The following is a 10,746-nucleotide window of genomic DNA, read 5'->3' as shown; positions in this document are numbered from 1 at the left end:
AGACATTAGTGAACATGAGTTAATTACGTATTCCATTAGAACAATTTGTATCTACCCCTGCCAGATTCTAATATCGGTACAGTCGTATCGCATTGAGCCTGTATTTTGTTCTACTCCATACCAAGATACTGGTGGTACCTTACTGGTGGTAGGGCCTCTTGTGAGTCCGCGCGGGTGGGTACCACCGCCCTGCCTATTTCTGCCTTGAAGCAGTAATGCGTTTCGGTTTGAAGGGTGGAACAGCCGTTGTAACTTTACTAAGACCTTAGAACTTATGTCTCAAGGTGGGTGGCGCATTTACGTTGTGGATGTCATATGGGCTCCAGTAACCACTTAATACCAGGTGGGCTGTGAGCTCGTCCAACCATCTAAGCAATAAAAAAAAAGATACCATGTATGAATAGCTCTTTTAATTCTCCAGAACACGGTTGGTCTCACACGTTTAGATATTTCTCTCACAAAATTCAAGTATAGAAAGCGAATGTTGTTTCTTCATTGTTTTGGATATCGTGATAATCGAATTATAATTTGAAAAAAGAAAACACAAAATTTTATCATAACGTAATGACACCTGTAACTCTAGGCGAAATATAGACGAGTGGTATTACCATTCATGCTTATAATAACCATCATAGAGAGAATTTATAATTCAAAATTCATATCACCCCTGACCGCTTACATCTGTGGGCCTAAAATACGCCATATTTAAAACAGTGAAAGTAACTTTAAAAATATCTTTAAACAAGTTGAAAATATGTAATCCCACGAACGGAGTTGCGCGTGAAAACGCGTCTAGCGTAAAATATGTTAATTTTCAAAGCGGAATAAATCTCTCATAGTCTCTATACAGTGCAGATCACGAGTTTCGGACCAACTTTTATTTGGTACAAAAAGTAAATTAATAATAGAAGTAACACAGTAATAATTTATGCAATAAAATTGAGACTTCGACAAATCAATGATCGAAGTTAGCTTAATTTAACATCGGTTAGACCGTGGGTTTGTACATCACAATAAAAACGTAGTTATACAAAGCGAATTAACAGCTTTTTTTTTTTTTTTTTTGTCAGGAGGAAATCGCCGGACTTCCGCCCTCCCCTGGGGATGGAAGGCGGGGCATGTCGGAGTCGAACTGACTAAAACCTCCTGTCGCTCAACAACCCGCGTCCGAACCTCGCATGAGACAGAACCCATGAAAAGGCAAAGGGGGGAAAGTGAAGCGTTTAGTGCGGAGCACATCTCTCCCATCACCCTCCCCCTCGAGACGCCGGACCGGCGGTCGTCGGCGCCACGACCACCAGCCCTCTCGGTCGGCAGGCTATCCAGAGCCCGCCTAGATGGCGCCGGTTAGAATGGTCTATCCTACGGAATACCCCGCTGGGTCAGAACCAGCGTGGGTCGAGGATAGCCGGCCTTCCATCACCCGGATGCTCTTGCGTAAAACGCGTGCAGAGCAGCTTGCACGTCGTCTTCTTAGGCCCCCTTCGCCTGTCCCCAGACCGACATATGAAGGGGACCCGAAACACTTAGAGGGCCAGGGCTTGGGCGAGATCCGCCTCCCTGGCCCCCGCTCGACGGCGGCGGGCTTGCGTGTCTCTCACGCGCCCCGCCGCCTCCTTCTGCGAGATGGTGCACTCGCAGAAGTCGAGCATCGCCTTCCACGACTCGTCGTCGCCGAGCATCGATGCCACAACACTCGGCAACGACAAGTCGTTTCCTATTTTTGCGACGAGGACACGGCGCCAACCCTCCCATGCAGGGCAGGCGACGAGCGTGTGCTCCGCCGTGTCCAAGCCGCAACCACAATGGTGGCACTCTGCCGTCGGCTCGGCTCCGATCCGGTGCAGGAACTCACCGAAGCAACCATGCCCAGAATTAACAGCTGAGATATCTTATGTTCAACTAGCGACCCGCTCTCGCTTCGGAAACTATAATTTATTATTGATTTCTTTACTATTTAATGGATGTTATTATACATATAAACCTTCCTCGTCAATCACTCTATCTATTAAAAAAACCGCATCAAAATCCATTGCGTAGTTTTAAAGATTTAAGCATACATAGGGACAAAGAAAGCGACTTTGTTTTATACTATGTAGTGATACAGTATATAGCATTCATGGAGGCAAACTTCGGTGGCGTATTTTTTTTTATTGCTTAGAGGAGTGGAAGAACTTACGGCTCTTATGGTGTTAATATATCGCCAGAGCCCGTAGACATCAGCAACGTAAATACCGCCACCCAGTTTGAGACATGAGTTCTGAGTCGCGGCTTTTACAGTACCAACGGCTGTCCCCCCCTTCAAACCGAAATGCATTACTGCTTCATTTCTCGAAACTATCCTTGAGTTAATTTACAAATTTATGCTAACGAATAATGGTTTTAAAATTAATGAAAACGTCCAATTCTTTCGGGCTGCATTGTACGTATATTCTCAACTTATTGTACGTAGGTTCCTACGTACAATAAGTTGATGCTCCACTTGAACCTGTTACTTTGTAATAAGTATTCGATATTATTGACGATAATATCAGAGATAAGCTCTCTCGTTAATTATTTTTCTTTTCTTGTGTTTCTATCTTAACTTAGATTAATATAGGATACAGTATTTAAAACTGTGAGATCAGATTTCATTATTGGTAAAAGTTTTTTATTTTATATGAACCAACACTATTTTGTTACTTTTTATTTTAACTGATGCTTAATTAACTTGTAAAAATAATGTGCATGCGTAGAAGAAAAAATGGTTTTAAGAAGTCATTTTTTTTCGTGCTGGACGCCGAAACTTACCTGTGCCCCTGGGATTGCCGACGTCCATGGGTGATGGTAACCACTTATCATTAGGTGGGACGTATGCTTGACTACCAACAAGGACAATTAAAAAAACTTCTTACGAGGTTCCCGGGTCAAGATAGGTAGAGGTGGGTAAAGGCCCCCCCACTGAACTCCACCCGATGCCCTATCCCCGTTGGATATAGAATCCGGGCAAGGGAGGGGAGATAGCGGGATCAACACTACTCATCCGTAGTTGTCCCCAAGGATACCCGAGCGACGCAGTGGTGGAAACGATAGTCGACGACTCTATTATGCCCGTCTTGGAACGGCAGGCTGCCTCTACAGGCGATCCTGGCGATCCGGCGGCATGCCTGTAAAAGCCAATCCTCCTTACACGTGACGTTATGAAGTCGTCGTGGCCTAAAAGATAAGACGTCCGGTGCATTCATATCTAGCAATGCACCGGTGTTCAAATCTCAGGCGGGTAACAATTTTTCTAATGAATTACGTACTCAACAAATGTTCATGATTGGCTTCCACGGTGAAGGAATAACGTCGTGTAACAAAAATCGAACCCGCAAAATTTTAATTTTCATAATTACTGGTGGTAGGACCTCTTGTGAGTTCGCGCGGGTAGGTACCACCACTCTGTCTATTTCTGCTGTGAAGCAGTAATTCGTGTCGGTTTGAAGGGTGGGGCAGCCGTTGCAACTATACTTGAGAACTTAGAACTTATATCTCAAGGTGGGTTTGAGCATTTACGTTGTAGATGTATATGAGCTCCAGTAACCGCTTAACACCAGGTGGGCTGTGAGCTCGTCTACACATCTAAGAAATAAAAAAATAAAAATAAAATAGCATTTCACTAATACAGCTACCCTCACCGCATAGGTAGCGTCTGTGGCATCTGAAATTCGGTCCAAACATATCGACAAATATACTTGATATCGCAAGCAGTTTACAGGTATTAAAAATCTCATCTCAACAATGCCTTGCGCAAAATTGTTTGTGTAATAAAATTCTTATTTCAAACAAAAAACGTTTAGAAAATGAAAACAAAAAAATTAACTTAATAATGACAACGAGGTTATGCGGGGCAGTGAATTCACCTTCAATAAAATCCATTCGTCTGCAGTCGAGAATAACTCATAAACCGCTATTTGTCTAACTGAACGATCTTTGTTCTCACTGAATGAATCTTTAAGAGAATTCGCTGTCTACACAAAAGAGAAATGAAAAAAAATATTGTAAACGTCAAATTTAATAAACACTGCGTGACTGTAATATCGCTCAGCGACTACCCATTGGAACTTGTAAGCGAAGCTATCGATATTCCGAAGTCGACATATACTCGTGTAGTTCACGAAAAGTAGTTCAAATTTTAAACTTATATGTGAATTCTCGTACGCGACGCTGCAATTCGCAGCTTCCAATGCATGCGTTTCGCAATAATAGCCTTATGAACTGCGATATAAGAATTATTGCGATTTAGTCATGCGTCATTTTATTTGAATTTCAAAGGACCGATTTTTCAATCAAACTACATCGGGGGTTGAAAGCCTATTTGATTTAAGTGACATTTTTGCAAGTTTACAGGAAAGCCATTTCAGTTTGGGAAAAAATATCATAAAAAAAAAATCTTCAGATATTTTAATGGGGTACTCTTTATTGAAATTCACTTAAAAACATCGAGCTGTTGATTCGAATGCCAAATAAAACGGACCCTTTAATTGCAAAGATAATTGCTTAAACCAAATAACCTTTCACCTCTCTATATATTATTATTACTTTTAAGACATAGGAGCCGTTTGATTTCTTAATTTATTCCATACGTGTCACTCACCTGATACCAGGTAGATCTTCAACTTGTACATGATAGAGTTCGTGACCACGTTTCATATTATTACGAACGAGACAATGATCAGATACGGACCATACACACATTGAAAGCCGAATGCTCTACAGGAACCAACATACGACATGTCATTGTAAAACCGTCATGTAATTGTACCGTCTGTCTATTGTCTGTCTATAGAGCACACGATCTCGCCACTGCAACGGTTACTATACACGTAAGGTCCTTTGTGGGTCTCTAATTGGTGTGATTTGGTTCTCTACATCGAGCCTGATTCTGGATCAAACATTCATATCAAATTACAAACTGTTTCGTGCAGTAATATGGAACACTACATTCGATTTGCAGGGCGATGTGAATTGCCGGTTATTTTAAGTTAGTAGCTTTGGTATCAGCTACAACTGACTTCCGTGAGAGATAGTTAAGATCAGGCGATGGTAAGGGAACTACAGTGATAATACAAAAATAATACAATTAGTGTTTAAAAAAAGTTCGACATTGGATTTGCTCTACATTTCTCTGGTGTTCGCTACATTTTTGACCTTAACATGATATCACAGAGTCGAATCCCAGGAGCCAGTATTATAGTTAAAATACATATATAATAAATCGACGTGTACATATTCTATTCTGGTTTGTGCATTTCCGGACATAACACAGGAGAAAGTTCTGCTTAGGGATCGTTACAATAATTTTGTATATAGCCCTTTTTTGTTGCTGTTGATGGACAAATTATGTGTTGACAGATAGCCTCGCAATCCATTTGAAGTCGTCGTGGCTCAAAAGATAAGATGTCCGATGCATTCGTATCTAGCGATGCGACTGTGCCGGTGCTCGGATCCCGCAGGCAGGTACCAATTTTTCTAATGAAACGCTTACTTAACAATCGTTCACGATTAACTTCCACGGTGAAGGAATAACAACGTGTAACAAAAATCAAACCCGCAAAATTATTATTTGCGTAATTACTGGTGGTATGAGGTCTTGTGAGCCCGCACGGGTAGGTACCACCACCCTGCCTATTTCTGCCGTGAAGCAGTAATGCGCTTCGGTTGGAAGGGTGGGACAGCCGTTGTGTTGTTCTGAGACTTACGACCCAAAGTGGGAGGCGGAATTTACGTTGTTGGTGTCGATAGGGTTCCATAACCACTTAGGACCAAGTGATGGTGAGAACGTTTAACCGATCAAGCATTGAAAAAAAAAACAATTCGTTATAAGAATTGAAATAAATTTCACAATTGTCTTAACTAGAGGTCCCGCAGTAGTCGAAATTCGACTTTAATTAATTGGAATTGTACATTTGTACACTATTATGATTGTATTTTATACTTCTATAATCACAAATTTCGCCAAGACTACACTATAAAAAATTTTAACAAAGAGAAACAATATTTAATCTATTCTCAATTTGACAACAGACGTCAAGAACAAAAGTTTGACAATAAATAGTATGCATGCGTGTGTGCGTCAAATACATGGTATGTAGTGTGTGTAATGTTTTCTTTGTTGATTTAATGTATCTTTTATGCATTATTTAAAAAAAATATTAGCATTGTGCACCTCTTCTCTATATTCTCTATAAGTGTGGAAAATTTCATACTACTCCGTCCGCGCAATTTTCGTAAAAAGGGATACAAAGTTTTTGCTTCACGTATTAATATATAGATACATTTAATATTCATCGATTTTCATTTCAATTAAGAGAATTAAACTTATCATCTTAATATATTAAGTTAAATAAATAAGAGCTAATTCTAACGCAAAGTTTTAAATATTTTAAAATAAAATTAAGCTGCGACTTTAAAAGGTTTTATGTCCGAAGCATCTAGAATTGGTTTATTCAAAACATCATTTAACTAATGTAGATGAGCTTCTCCGTTTATTTCACGGCGGTTCTGAGTTTTGAGTCTGTAGGTCTGTAGATAATTTGTAATGCCCTCTATGAAATGCTCTGAATCTACTTTTAACTACTGTTACAAACTTTGCCTAATCTAAATTAAACCGGATTCATCTCGAGTGGGCTTTCAGCGAACTTACCATTCACAAAGCTTAGTGTTAATATCTCTCTTTTTTATTTATGTAATAGACGGGTCAACACCTTCGATATCATTCCTATCGTTTGGCATGAGGTTGAAAGCTCCATTGCATATTAGTTGCTCTACCCAGCAAACTGGGATGTATTCTTTATTTATTGACTGAGGTGGGTGGATGAACACACGGCCCACCTAACGTTAAGTGGTTACTGCAGCACACAGACATTTACGAAGTAAATGCCGCCACCCAGCTCGAGACATGAGTTCTAAGGTCTCAGTTTTTACAGTACAACGGCTGCCCCGAAGTACCTAGTGTAGTTAGGGTTTCTTGTTGTAACGTTCGTTAGTTTGCTAAGCAATATTCACATCCTACAACGTATCTAGTTTACAAAAGTTGTGCAGCCTTGTAGTCCTTCGCATCCCGATCAAAAGCATTAACCGATGATCAATAGGAACTTGACTGGTTCTTATGTCAGCGTTGGTGACAGATAAAAGCAGACAACGTTGCGCTCACCCTCTTTAGAATCCATAGATTGTTTAGGATCCTTATATTGTAGGTGCTGACCAATAAAGACTTCTTCTTATCAGCCCACAAACGACCACTGCTAGACATAGGTGTCCCCCAAACCTCGCCACAAAGACCGGTCCTGTGCTGTCTGCATCCAACGGATCTCCGCGAAACTCAATAGATCGTCGGTACATCTTGTGAGAGGCTTACCCACGCTACATTATTAAAATACATTTATCATCAATTATAAAATAGGTAATGAAGATTATATCGTGAAAGATATTTCGGTCAATACAACATTGTTCTATTCCTACCGAGGATCTCCCATCTCTCTCTCTCTCTTTCTCTCTCTCTCTCTCTTTCTCTCTTTTTCTCTCTCTCTCTTATCACAATTTACAATACAGGAAATTTATCGATATGATTTTCTATTAGGAAAGTCGTTATTAGTTTTAAATGGTTTGCGTCTGATTGGGGGTGGCAGCCGCGCGATGCATTTTCACGACGGAGGTGGGGTTGCCGCCTCCCTCGATTCGTAGCCAGCGAACATTGAAAACAAGGGCTCGTCGGACGATAATTTTACACCCATACAAAAAATAAAAATAAGAACTTCCATCGGACGGAGAGTTTAAACCGTTTGCTCTTTGAAACGGATCCCTACAAGTTTCCGATTTAACTGAAGTACCTTAACTGTGAAACTAAAATGTGGGTAAAACTATTGTTTTAATTTAATTTTATAGGTTTCGATTATTATCGATTATGATTAATTAGTCATGCATGTTTTTCATAATCGATAAGAGATGACGAGGAAGCAAAGAGTGGTATCAACGTGAGTCTCGCGCTCATTTCGATATAAAAATTTAAAGTTAAAAGTCAACTTGCGTTCCAATTTGAGAAACGAGAAAATCATCAAATAAGGCAGTTGGGACTTCGAATTTCAAGCCTTTTATTTGCGGCGACATTCCAGTTGCGCTATACTCTGCCTTCTTTACAACGCGAAATAAAAAAACGAGACTTTTTGGCGGGAACGCGAGGAGTGAAGTTGTGTGATTTGTTTTATTTTGTCTATTTAGTATTTTTTTTTGGGTTCTAACGGGTAATAACGGTGTTTTATTAACTGTTTAATATCTGTGAAAGTGCACAAATGTGGCAAAATGAAACAAAGCCGCTGGTCGTAACTTCTCAGGATACTCCAAAAAGTCCACTGAAAAAATCTCAGTAAATGATTTTTCATAAAAATAAGAATATAAATTAAAATAAGACATGACTTAAAGGTCTTAGTTACCAGGTCATTAAATCCATTAAAAAAATGAATATCGAAAATCTCGACTAGGCAGCTATCTGTTTTATCCATGAATATTGAAATTCGGTAGCATTCACTTTAATTTATAGTATAGGGTCCGGTAACCGCATACACCTAACCATAAAGTATACCTTATGAAATGATTTTCCCGAACAAATTGGTTGAAATTCAACTACGTGCGGTACAAGCCAATTAATATCTTTTGCTCACATGTATTTTACGCCACGATACATGAAAATACAAAATATCATTCGTATAATACATTAGCTGAATTCGATTGCTATTATGAACTTCGAATATTTAGAAATGGAGTACTGAGTATCATTATAATATATTGTAAGTAATATTATATTAATATTAATATTAGGTACATCATTATATAAGTAAGAAGACGGAAGTAAGTAAGAAGAAGTACAGATGACGTAAAGTGGGACGCCCCCTGGCTAGTTAGTGTGATGACCTCCGAACGGTGGCCGGCAAGAAGTGAATGAGGAGAGCCGTAGACTGCGCTCAGTGGTTTAGATTGAGAGAGGCCTATGTCCAGCAGTGGACGAAAGTGGGCTTGGGCTGATGATAATGATGATATAAGTAATAACTGTTCAGTTTATGATGTATATAATTACGTACATACTTATATATTATGTCTATTTCTTTAGTACGCTTTATTAACTCCGATGGAAGTTAAAGACTTAATCAAAGATCTACGACCTCGCAAGACTCCCAGTTCCGTCGGTATATCTAACCGCGTTATTAAACTTCTACCCGTCCAACTTATCGTGATGTTGGCATTTATTTTCAATGCCGCTATGACGAACTGCATCTTTCCCGCGATCTGGAAAGCCACGGACGTTAACGGCATAAATAATCCTGGTAAATCCAAAAATCATCCGGCAAGCTACCCCCCGATTAGCCTTCTCATGTCTCTAGGCAAACTGTATGAGCGTCTGCTCCACAAACGCTTCAGAGACTTCGTCTCATCCAGGGGTATTCTCATCTATGAAAGATTCACACAGGTCACAGTATGGGGGGGGGCTCCCGCGGTCAACACTACAACCAGACACGCGGCGCCACCCCGAGGACGCTCGACCGACGGGTCGTCGAGGTGATAGTCGACAAACAACGACGTCGGTCTCCGCGGTACGGCAGCCCCACCAGGCCGCCCGGGCGATTCCGCTGGTGTTCCCGGATACCCCACTGGGCCAGGACCAACCTGCCGGGTCGGAACGCGATACACCGCCGATCGGGTTGCTCTTCCACAGTATGTTCGGCGACGACAGTTACGACGACAATGCGGACCGTATCGCAGTCCGCAGCCGCCGACACGTCGGCCGGTCCTCCTGGTGCCAGCGCGCTACAGTGACGTTAGCGTGCGGCGCAGCCTCAACTCCTGCCTCTTTTGGCTCGCTCACCTGTCCTTGCCAAACTGGAAAGGCCTCCGGGCCACCAGTAAAACCTCAATCATAAAAAAAAAAAAAAAATAGTACGCTTTATAGCTTAATAAAATAATCTAACAATCTCAACACATGAGATGTCATTAGATTCTTCTGAATCGTGGGCTGGATACGATATGTAACTAACTATATAATAATATAACAAAAAAGTTTAACATAAAATATTGTTTTTAAGATATGAATAGCTGTTCGTTAGTCTCACTAAAACTCGAGAACGACTGGACCGATTTGGCTAATTTTGGTATTGAATTATTTGTGAAAGTCCAGAGAAGGTTTAAAAGGTAGATAAATATGAAAATGCTCGGAATTAAAAATAACAATTTTGTTTTCCTTTTGATGCGTCCCCCGTCGGACGAATTCCTTTTTTTTGTTTTAAGTTTTATCGTTTATTTGTTTTATTTTTTATTTGTTTTATTTTATACAAAAGTTTAGGTCTTTTATTTATCGATTGAGGCACTACGAAATCTGCCGGGTCAGCTAGTTTTTAAATAAAACAAGAATCCCGAATGTTTTAAACAAATGTATATTAAGATATCGATTTAAAGTCGTCGTATCCTAAAGGATAAGACGTCCGGTGCATTCGTATCGAGCGATGCACCGGTGTTCGAATCTCGCTGGCGGGTACCAATTTTTCTAATGAAATACGTACTCAACAAATGTTCACGATTGACTTCCACGGTGAAGGAATAACATCGTGCAGAAAAATCAAACCCGCAAAATTATAATTTGCGTAATTACTGGTGCTAGGACCTCTTGTGGGTCCGCACGGGTGGATGCCACCGCCCCGCCTATTTCTGCCGTGAAGCAGTAATGCGTTTCGGTTT

Source organism: Bombyx mori, chromosome 1 (assembly GCF_030269925.1).
Source record: "Bombyx mori chromosome 1, ASM3026992v2".
Classification (NCBI taxonomy): Eukaryota; Metazoa; Arthropoda; class Insecta; order Lepidoptera; family Bombycidae; genus Bombyx; species Bombyx mori.
This window is presented reverse-complemented; position numbering follows the sequence as displayed.